Genomic DNA, 10,539 nt, shown 5'->3' on the forward strand with positions numbered 1-10,539 from the left:
ACAAAGATAATCAGATTATGAATAAACCATTCTAAATTCATCAATATTGAAATAAATGTATTATCAAAATAATATTTAACTGTTATCAAAACTTAGTGCAACTGTAGAAGCTTGCTCTGTTCGGTTGTCTTACTGAAAGACAAAGGGTCGCAGTTCTCACTATGTTCAATAATATTTGCCTTAAATACATTGAAATGTGAAAGTTGAACAAAAAAGTGATGTTGCTTGGTAAAATGTAAATGTAACCTTTTGCTAAGAAAGTACACTCAACATCACTGATGTGTAGGTGATCTAGTATGTAGTCATGTTTAATGGCATGTATATCAGTGTATTACCCTGCTGAAAAAACCAGCTGAGACCAACAATATTAGGCTGGATTAGTTAGCTGGTTAGAGGGGTTTTGGACACTTTAGCTGGTCAGGATAGCTGGTTTGGTCACAGTGGTCTAGCTGGTCACCATTAGCTGGTCGGGACAGCTGGTTTAGCTGGTGGTCACAGTGGTCTAGCTGGTTTGGTCACAGTGGTCTAGCTGGTTTGGTCACATTGGTCTAGCTGGTTACCATTAGCTGGTCGGGATAGCTGGTTTAGCTGGTAAAAGCTGGTGGTCACAGTGGTCTACACGGTGAGGGCGATGAATGCTGCGCGAAAAGCCCGGGAAAGGATGCGTCCTACTTACACAGCAATCCAGGCAAGACACACTGTAGCTGGTCACCATTAGCTGGTTTGGTCACAGTGGTTTAGCTGGTTACCATTAGCTGGTCGAGATAGCTGGTTTAGCTGGTAAAAGCTGGTGGTCACAGTGGTCTAGTAGCTGGTCACCATTAGCTGGTCGGGATAGCTGGTGGTCACAGTGGTCTAGCTGGTCACCATTAGCTGGTCGGGATAGCTGGTGGTCACAGTGGTCTAGCTGGTCACCATTAGCTGGTCGGGATAGCTGGTGGTCACAGTGGTCTAGCTGGTCACCATTAGCTGGTCGGGATAGCTGGTGGTCACAGTGGTCTAGCTGGTCACCATTAGCTGGTCGGGATAGCTGGTGGTGACAGTGGTCTAGCTGGTGGTCACAGTGGTCTAGCTGGTCACCATTAGCTGGTCAGACTGGTATGATCTTGAGTAGAACTTTAACTGTGATTACTTGATGGTTAAACTGGTCATATATGATGATGAAACACTCTCACCCAATTGCAGTAGCTCAATGAACATCTACCTTACCAGAAAGGTATACCAGAATGTATAGAATGTATTGTCTGTAAATAAATACTCATACATCAAATGATTAGAAGCAGGAACATCATTTATAACACACAACATGAACATTAATACAAATTGGAAAACATCAAACACCCATTCCTTCAGATTTTTATTTCAACTGTTTCTTCCCCTTTTTCACGAGGTCCTGTATTTTTTGAGAAATGAAGTACCCGGCCAACTTCTCCCTCTTCTCCCTCTCGGTCTTCTCCACGTTTTGCTTGATCAGCCATCCTCTGAAGCACTCTTGAAAAGAGAAAGGAAACTTTTAGCTTTGTGTTATGATTACTTAAATATGTGCACTCTGAGATGAAAAAGAAAAATGTATCAAATTTAGTTTTGAACATTCACTGTGATTGGGTCTATTATCCACACAATACACCGTATTTTTTCTTCTTCTTAATTTACATTATTTAATTTCATATTCTGTTCTTGTAAATATCATATTCTATTATATTACATGGATATAAACTTTTTGCACACATTTGTATTTTATTATATATGTTGCATTTTTGGAGTTGCGTATTTTTCAGTCTTATATTTCAACAGTTTTACGACAAACTGTGACTTTTTTGACACGGAAATTATTTTTGTAAGATTGACAAACATCATATGTGTAATTCGTGGCACAATTCAAACGGGATCGAAAAATAATCTTTCTCTCTCCATTAACTTCAATACATACTTTTTCCGAAATAAGGTCCCAGGGACCGGAAGTAGATGGGCGTGACTTCGCCTCTCTATTCTGACACAAAAACGTCCCAAGTAGGCGGAACTTTCAGGGGTGCGTCCCCATTGGCTACTCAGTTTTTGAGTAACAGCCCAGTCCTCCAGTGATTGTACAATGCAGGCAGCTGTGGTGCGGTAGCTGAGCGTGGACAGAAGACCCCCAGAAGAACCAGCATTTCAATTATTATAATACTACAAGTGAAAATATATGTAAGTATTGATCATTTGTGTTGTTTGTGCTGTACTATACGGTCTGTTTCTTTATTGTTTTAGTTAAGTGAGAAGTAAAGAAAAGCTGTGTTATGAAAGTTAGCTTTTGCTAACTTTAGATCCAAAACAATGCAAGCTAGTAGCCTAATAGCAGGGACAGTTAGCTACATAGCTAGCAGTGAGTGAGCGTTCATAGTTCAGACACCGGCACACACACTCAAATGGACTCGTGTGCCTGACTCTACCAACATGCTTTCATGATTCTGTTTAGATATGCAAGTATAAGCCATGACAGCTTATTTTATTAACACGCTAATTTGATATGAAAATCAATGGAGGAAAGTGTTGCTTTATCTTTATGAAACAAAACTAATCCCATAGCTTATGATCCGCCTGAGACAGCAGATTGTTATAACTTACTCGACCACTTTTGAAAACTTTAAAACGTGTCTGTGGGTTGTAATAAGCTGCTTGACTTTTGGAAGATGACAGGCTCTAACGGGCGAGCGGAGCGTTCAATTCCATTGCAAAAGTCTTCATCACCTGTCTGTCTTGAATGTTTGTAGTATTTAATTTGTTAGTTTAAGATGACATTCAGTGTACGGAGATGTGCCACATACCTTTTACGGTCCCAACAGTGCAGTTTAAGATATGAATAGTTCAATTAAAAGCAGCGACAAAAAGAAAAGTCTTCAGCCTGGATTTAAAAGTAGTAAGAGTTGCAGCGGACCTGCAGGTTTCTGGGAGTTTGTTCCAGATATTTGGAGCATAATAACTGAACGCTGCTTCTCCATGTTTAGTTCTGACTCTGGGGACAGAAAGCTGACCAGTCCCTGAAGACCTGAGAGATCTGGATGGTTCATAGTTTAGCAGGAGGTCAGTAATGTATTTTGGGTCTAAACCATTCAGTGCTTTATAAACCAGCAGCAATATTTTGAAATCTATTCTTTGACACACAGGAAGCCAGTGTGAAGACTTCAGAACAGGAGTGATGTGATCCACTTTCTTAATGTCAGTGAGGACTCGAGCAGCGGCGTTCTGAATCAGCTGCAGCTTTCTAATAGATTTTTTAGTGAGACCTGTGAAGACACCATTGCAGTAGTCGAGTCTACTGAAGATAAAGGCATGGACAAGTTTTTCCAAATCCTGCTGTGACATTAGTCTATTAATCCTAGATATGTTCTTTAGGTGATAGTAGGCTGATTTAGTAACTGTTTTAATGTGACTGTTGAAACTCAGGTCAGAGTCCATGACTACACCTAGATTTCTGGCTTTATCTGTTGGTTTGAACATTGCAGACTGAAGCTCAGCGCTAACTTTTAAACGTTCTGCCGTGGCTCCAAAAACCATTACCTCAGTTTTATCTTTGTTTAATTGGAGAAAGTTCTGACACATCCAGTCATTGATTTGTTCAATGCACTTACTCAGTGTTTGAATTTGAGCATAGTCTCCTGGTGAAATTGTTACGTAAATGTGTGTGTCATCTGCATAGCTATGGTAACTTATTTTGTTGTTCTTCATTATCTGAGCCAGTGGTAGCATGTAGATGTTAAAGAGAAGAGGCCCCAAGATGGAGCCTTGAGGAACCCCACATGTCATATTTGTCAACTCAGATGTGTATTTACCTATAGAAACAAAGTTGTTTCTATCCTTTAAGTAGGATTTAAACCAATTTAGAACTGTTTCCGAAAGTCCCACCCAGTTTTCCAGTCGGTCTAGTAATATGCTGTGGTCAACAGTGTCAAACGCAGCACTGAGATCTAATAATACTAACACTAGCTGTATGACAAGCCTCTAAAGGCCGGGTCATCAAAAAGTATCTCGTGTGCACGATCAAGTCAACGGTTCGCCAAGTAGGAAGTGTAGCACACAGGACACAACCGTTTCATTGCAGACTGTTATGTTTACGTGGGGAAATGGCAGTGCATAGGGGTGTAGACAGGGGCGGACTGGGACTACCGGCCCATTTCGGTACCACCGGCCCACTTCAGTACCGTCCCATCTGGATTTTTCCCGAACGTCCCGATGGCCAGTCCGCCCCTGGGTGCAGACAGGGTTCGAGTTATGTGGGAGCCATGGGAGCTGAGCTCCCATAAGGACATAGTGAAATCATAGATCTGTGGGGGTCGCTAATAAATTAGACCTACCAACAACCATTATTTTAATCACAAATAATACATGTGTCAATGTAATGAGTATTATTTACGTTAACGAGGTAAATAGGCTAAAAGAAAAACATGTTTTCTAAAAGAACTATGCATCTCTTGAATGACAATATGCCTGCACTGCACCTCCATGGTGCGCAATCTATGTCTGTGAGCGTGCTGCGCGACACACGTTAGTTTTAAAGACCCCCATAGAGCTCAGTTTATAACTTGTCTGTTAGTCCAATAACTTGCCAAAATGGTCACAAATGTATGCCATGCCTAAGGACTAACACACAAGTGTTGACATGCATACTACTGATTTAGACACCAATTTGGGATCGAGCAGAACAAGAACCTATGGAAAAAAGGTGTACCTTCCCATCCTTTTTTTCCATATGCCTTGGGCAATGGATCGGCTGACCGGGCTCCCTCTCTGAACTGGTGTCTTGCCCTGGTGGTGTCAGTGGTGGAATGGCTGGCTCACGGGTTCGAGAGGTCACAGATCCTTCTCCACAGAATGTTGATGGTAACAAAATGACGGGGTAGCAGAAAAGGTTCAAAAATAGTATTAATTAATATTACACTGGATACATGCAGTATGATTAACACAAGTAAAAAGTGTTGCAATGATAGCAGCCCTGTGAGACTGTAACACTTATTACACACCAGAATAAAATAGTGGATGAATGACAAATGGAGAGACAGTCCATAAGTGAGTGTTGCTCCCCTCCCTTAGTGAAATTAACAGTAAGGGAATTTCTATGGGGGGGAGTTTATATGTGGGCCCATCCTGATGAGCTAATTGTTTATAGCAACACATTTCAGTAGACTGCAGATATTGTCTGTTTGTGTCTTTTTTTGAAGTAGCTGATGAGTATTCTAATAACAATAAACAGTTAGAAAAGCTAAATTGAACAAAAAGTACCATTATGCTTAAATAATTTGTCTGCAATTAGTCAAAACAATTGTACTCACTTTGAGAAAAGACCTCTTTCAGGAGTTTATCAATATTGTTTTGCAAAGTCAGGTTTGCCTCTCTGTATGTGACCACCTCCTGTTCCAGCTCACTCTTACTATTCTCCAATTCTGTGGATCTTTATTATAAAATGAAAAAAAAATGAAAATTAGCAGTAATAACCTTTTAGCATCCTACCAATTCTATCTGAAGTTTAGTGTTACCCTAAAACTGATATTTAAAAAAACACATAGGTACATGTTCACAAAAATGTTCACAACTTTTAAAGAACTGTATTAAAAGAACATAATTGTATGTCATTAAACCCAATATGCCACCAATATTATCTCAGATGCAAGACTGTGAAACGTGTTATGAATAAATAATATAAATAGTGCTATAAATATAATCATCTTTTCTTCTTGTACTTTTTTCACAATTTCTTACTTTTGCTTGCATTGGTCCAGGTCTTGTGTTAGAGCCTGATGCTTTCTTTGCAGTTTGTGGTATTTCATTTTCATTTCATCATGAATCTTTTGGGGCACAACACCTCCATCATCATTATCACTGTCAGAGAAGCTGTCTGGCAGTGTCTCCTCCCTCTTTCTCTTTTTCTCGATGGTGTAGAGTGGATTTTTGTTTTTCAGGGATTTCTTCTCATTCAGGATTTGCATGAGGCTTTTCCTTTTCTCACCTACCTCTGCTGCCTTAATGGCTTTCTATAAAAAAAAACAAGAAACAAGTGAGAGCCCAAACTGATACTGGAATAAAATAAAAGGTAAATTACAAGATAAAATGATACAAAGCATTGAGTAACATTGATGTATTCAACTTTAACGTCAATGTCAGAAATATGACCCTTTCTTTTGTGTACAAATAAAAATAGCATTGGTTTTGCACTTTTTAGACCATTAAATACATACGTAATAATACATTAAGTAAATGCTTAAAGTGCTAATGATAATTTTTCAAAGCAGTGTTTCCCCTCGGTTGACTACTTTGGTTTATAACATCAAACCCCGTTAAATAACTAATTAAAAACAAACCTAGACATCAAACGGCGACAAATATTCAGTTGCCAGTTACTTTGGCATTAGGGCATTAGGGCAGGGGTATCTAGATACTTTCCAAGGTTTGACATAATGAATTGTGCTACTTTTAAAGCAAGCAACGACGTTTTCAAATCTGTAATCAAAAAGCTCCTCAAAAACACTATCGAAGCAGTTCCTGCCGTTACAACGTTAGTTCAAACAGTAACAACGGACTACTTTTCTTAGCGGATGCATGTCAATTTAAATCAATACATACAACTATGTTTTAAATCAATAAAATAATTTTCTAAATCCATAAAAGCATTTCAATTAATATTGGGAGTCATGTCGTTACTTTGTTGAGAATGTGGCCATGTGTAATAAGCGGGATAATGTGCACATTGCATAATGTGCCTTCAAGCTGATCTAGATCCCTCCGCAAAAAAAAAACGCCCGTCGTTCACTTAAAAGAGCCGGCTCTTTTCTTCGCGAAGGACACATCACATACATACCGTCTTCTTTTTTAAGCCATCTTTTTCGGCGGATGTCCCTTCATTGTTCTCCTCCATTACGCCTTCTTCGTGATGGATCTTGGGGACTCTTATCCTTTTTTGAGGATTCACAGTTGACTCCTCAATCTCTTCTCGGGTTTCTGTTAAAAGGTGAGTGAAAATGTAGTAAATGTTAAGCGTCTGTGTTAACTTGATAGCTATCTTATGGCGCGTTTCCACTGCAGGCCTCGCTCGGTCATTTGACTGCGCTTCCATTACAGTTTAGGAACTGGGGTAGTTACTTTAATAACGCAGTGTAGGCAGAGCCGTGACGTCATCTTCAATGAGCGCCCCAAAAAACAACACAGCCGTTAGCTCTTAGCACTCAGAGCTCACAGCTCCTCATATCTGTTCAGAAACTAGACAAAAGTTAAACAAGTACAAACCACAGACTGCCTGTGTCATGGAGAATACAGTCGCTGGTTTAGTTATGTCTGTATAGGCCGTTGGTGTGAGTGTGGACGGTCGGAGCATATATAACGTTAGCTTAGCCAAGCTACATTTAGAAAACACGCATGTTAAAAGGTTTTCTCTGCCGTCTGTCTGCAGAATTGTCAAAGCATTAATTCATGGTTTTTACTAACCGGTTTCAGTATGTTGTTACTTCGGCATCATTTTGAAACGTGTATTACAAATAAATCACGGTCAAATATGTTCATCTTGTTGTATTTGCAGCCCACTTGCCAGCGATTCTCTCTCTAGTTTAGCATGCTCAGCCTGGTTGTTCCTGGCCCTGGAATCACGATTTTATGGGGCCAGAAAAACTGTGAATTAGAACCCGCTAGCCGGTACTAGGCCAAGAAGTGGAAACGCAACCAAAAACGGACCCCGCACGGCTCGACACGCTTAAAGCGAGCTACCCGCTGCAGCGGAATAAACGCGCCAAAATCTTATTAGCATACAAGTACTGGCTAGTCATTTCATTAAGCCAACGTTAGCTTGTTCAGAAAATAAATAGTTATTATGTCACTTACCTTTCACTAGGAGAACCTGACCGTTGAAGTATTCGTTTTCCCAAATAATTTGATAAAGAATATCTATTTGGTAGGTTTTTAAATCAAAATGTTTTATGAAAGAAATTGGGACAACTGCTTTGTAGCCGTCAGTGTATTTAACATACGCAAACATCTCTAATGTCTAATCTTGTTTTCGCGCTGCTGTCTCAGAAAAGAAAAAAAAGAAAAACCAACTGCTTTTTGATTGGTCTTTTGTTTGACCAATGAACCCCGGCCTTTGATTTGTTATCGTTACGTTGCTAAATACACTTATATGGGCTTCATCCCAAAGGTGTGTACATATGAATAGTGGACATACTGCTGTTAATGCATTAATGTTGATGTTTTTTTTAAAGGTCTATAAGTTATGGATTTATGGAGAGTACAATTGGTTAAATAAATAAACAATATTAAGAGGCAAACATACAAACCTAACGTTATAACATTTACTGCACTGACAATACATACCTGACTGGTGCTGTAATCTTACCATGTTGCTTCCTGATTTCTGTCTTCAAACATCATTTTGTGGGATTTTTGTCAATCAGATCAGATGGTGTTATCACTGCCATCCAATCAGTGAGCACTTCATGATCCAGATGATAAGAGACACCACAATTTGAATGTTCCTTTACACATGATATCGTACATGTTAGATTAGAAGGCGAAATGTAGAAGGATTTTGAAGATTTGAAGATGATGTTCATGCAACATTATTTTACCGTTTAGATGTCAACACGAATATACAAAGATTACCTGAAGCCTTGCAGTAGCTCAGAAATACCAAGATCTACACTCAGAAGAATTTGTCAACACAAGACAATAACTGAGGTATGTATCCTCAGTGTACATATGGCATAATTGTTTTTCATTTTATCCTGATCCTCCATCTAATGTCTTTCTTGAGTTGTTATATTTACCAATGAATATATTGGTAAGATATATGCTCTTTAATGAGTGATATACAGTATGTGATGCCATGGTTTGTCATGTCTTATAACTAGGATGAGACGCCAGCAGATCATTTGATGCATGATAGTGACGAAAGTGACAATGAGAGATGGCAGCATGTGATTGAGGTAAATATTTTTGAATACATTTTTCCTGTACTTAAAGTGTATCTGAACTTGAATACTTTAAACGTATATCAAATTTCTCTAAAAGAATCAGGTCTCTTCAGAAAATGAGAGTCTGCAACTTGGGATCGAAGTACTCTCAAAGTACTACCACCATGGTTTTGCATGGTTATTCAGTAGCAATTAGTGGAAGTTGTCTTGTATGTGTTACACATTGCTTTTCTTTACGTGTATTTCATCTCTTGATAAGGATGATGCCGACTCAGATGATTCATTACAGTCAAGAGAAGAAAGTGGACATGAGAGAAGGTGGCCTGCAGCTGAAGTAAATAATAGTTGAATTACCTGTATTTTCTGACTAGAAAAATACTTTTTAGTTGGCTGGAGGGTGTGTATTATGTATATTTGGTGCAAATGTAATGCAGTTAATTGACTTAATGCAACATTTCAGACTGAGCATGTTTGAGCATGTTGAGCACTGCCCAGACAGTCTGCACTTTAATTTAAAGTCTTGCAATTTAACTAGCTACTAGAGTCCAAAATATTTAATACAAATATATGAATTATATTATTTATAACTTTTGCAAATTAAACATGGTATACAAACAGAATAATAGGGCTGCAGTTGTCCAGTTGCCAACTATTACATTCATAGAAAACTATTTTGATAATTGATTTATAATTTTGAATAATTTCTGTAAAAAATTCAAAAACCAAATACTCTGATTCCAGCTTCACAAATGTGAATATCTTCTGGTTTCTTTAGTACTCTATGACAGTAAACTCAATATATTTGGGATGAGGTCTCTTAGTCAGGAGAAGATAAGACATTTGAGGACGTCATCTTGGATTTTCGGAAACAGTGCTCAACATTTTTCACACTTTCTGACATTTTATGGACCAAACAACTATTCACTTTATCAAGACAATGATCAACAGATTATTCGATAATGAAAATGATAGTTGCAGCCCTACAACACTGTCAACTCTGTGTCCATATATTACTTCCGCCTTATCACGGTTTATACTTTATGAAAGTAAGCTGACCAGTCTAATATACTAACGATTTTTTTTCAAAAGGAACACGAGGTCTCTTCAGATGAAGTGTCACAAGTGGGAGATCAGACTGCACATGAAAGTCAGCATACTGTGATTGAGGTACATTCTCAATTGTTGTAGTCGAATCACTATGTGTGGCTACACTGTCTATATGCTGCAGCTAACGCTGTGTGCGTGACGTGAACGATAGTGTGGCTATGAGCGGAACATTTCACCAGCAAAAAATCTGATATGTGAGACAGATCTGCCAGTCACTGTTTGAATGTGACTGAATTAACTTAGTTAATAGTATGTGGTGAGAAATCCATAATGTAAAAAATCAAACCATCCTAACCACCTTGACCAGCTTACCAGACGGGCTTTGCTGGTCAGTCCAGCCAGCCAGCCAGCCTGCAGGACAATCAGCTTGACCAGCTTACCTGGCCCGGTTGACCAGCCATACCAAGCTGGCCAACTATACTAACAAACCAGCAAGACCAGCCTGGCCAGCTTGTCCAGCCTAGTAAACCAACTAAACCAGCCTAACACCAGCTTACCTGGC

At 39.0% G+C, this 10,539-nt stretch overlaps 2 long non-coding RNA genes across 2 annotated transcripts; both read left to right on the forward strand.

Moving 5' to 3' along the window:
- The first annotated feature begins 2,082 nt into the window (after positions 1 to 2,082).
- Positions 2,083 to 3,806, forward strand: LOC139435203 (uncharacterized). Its single transcript, XR_011644481.1, has 3 exons — positions 2,083 to 2,184; positions 2,985 to 3,060; positions 3,144 to 3,806. It is a non-coding gene; the product is annotated as an uncharacterized lncRNA (long non-coding RNA).
- Positions 3,807 to 8,865: 5,059 nt separating this feature from the next.
- LOC117459563 (uncharacterized) lies at positions 8,866 to 10,097 on the forward strand. The gene is made up of 3 exons (XR_004553539.2): positions 8,866 to 8,942; positions 9,190 to 9,264; positions 10,020 to 10,097. It is a non-coding gene; the product is annotated as an uncharacterized lncRNA (long non-coding RNA).
- Positions 10,098 to 10,539: the final 442 nt, after the last annotated feature.

The sequence above is a fragment of the Pseudochaenichthys georgianus genome, chromosome 15 (assembly GCF_902827115.2).
Source record: "Pseudochaenichthys georgianus chromosome 15, fPseGeo1.2, whole genome shotgun sequence".
NCBI classification, from domain to species: Eukaryota; Metazoa; Chordata; class Actinopteri; order Perciformes; family Channichthyidae; genus Pseudochaenichthys; species Pseudochaenichthys georgianus.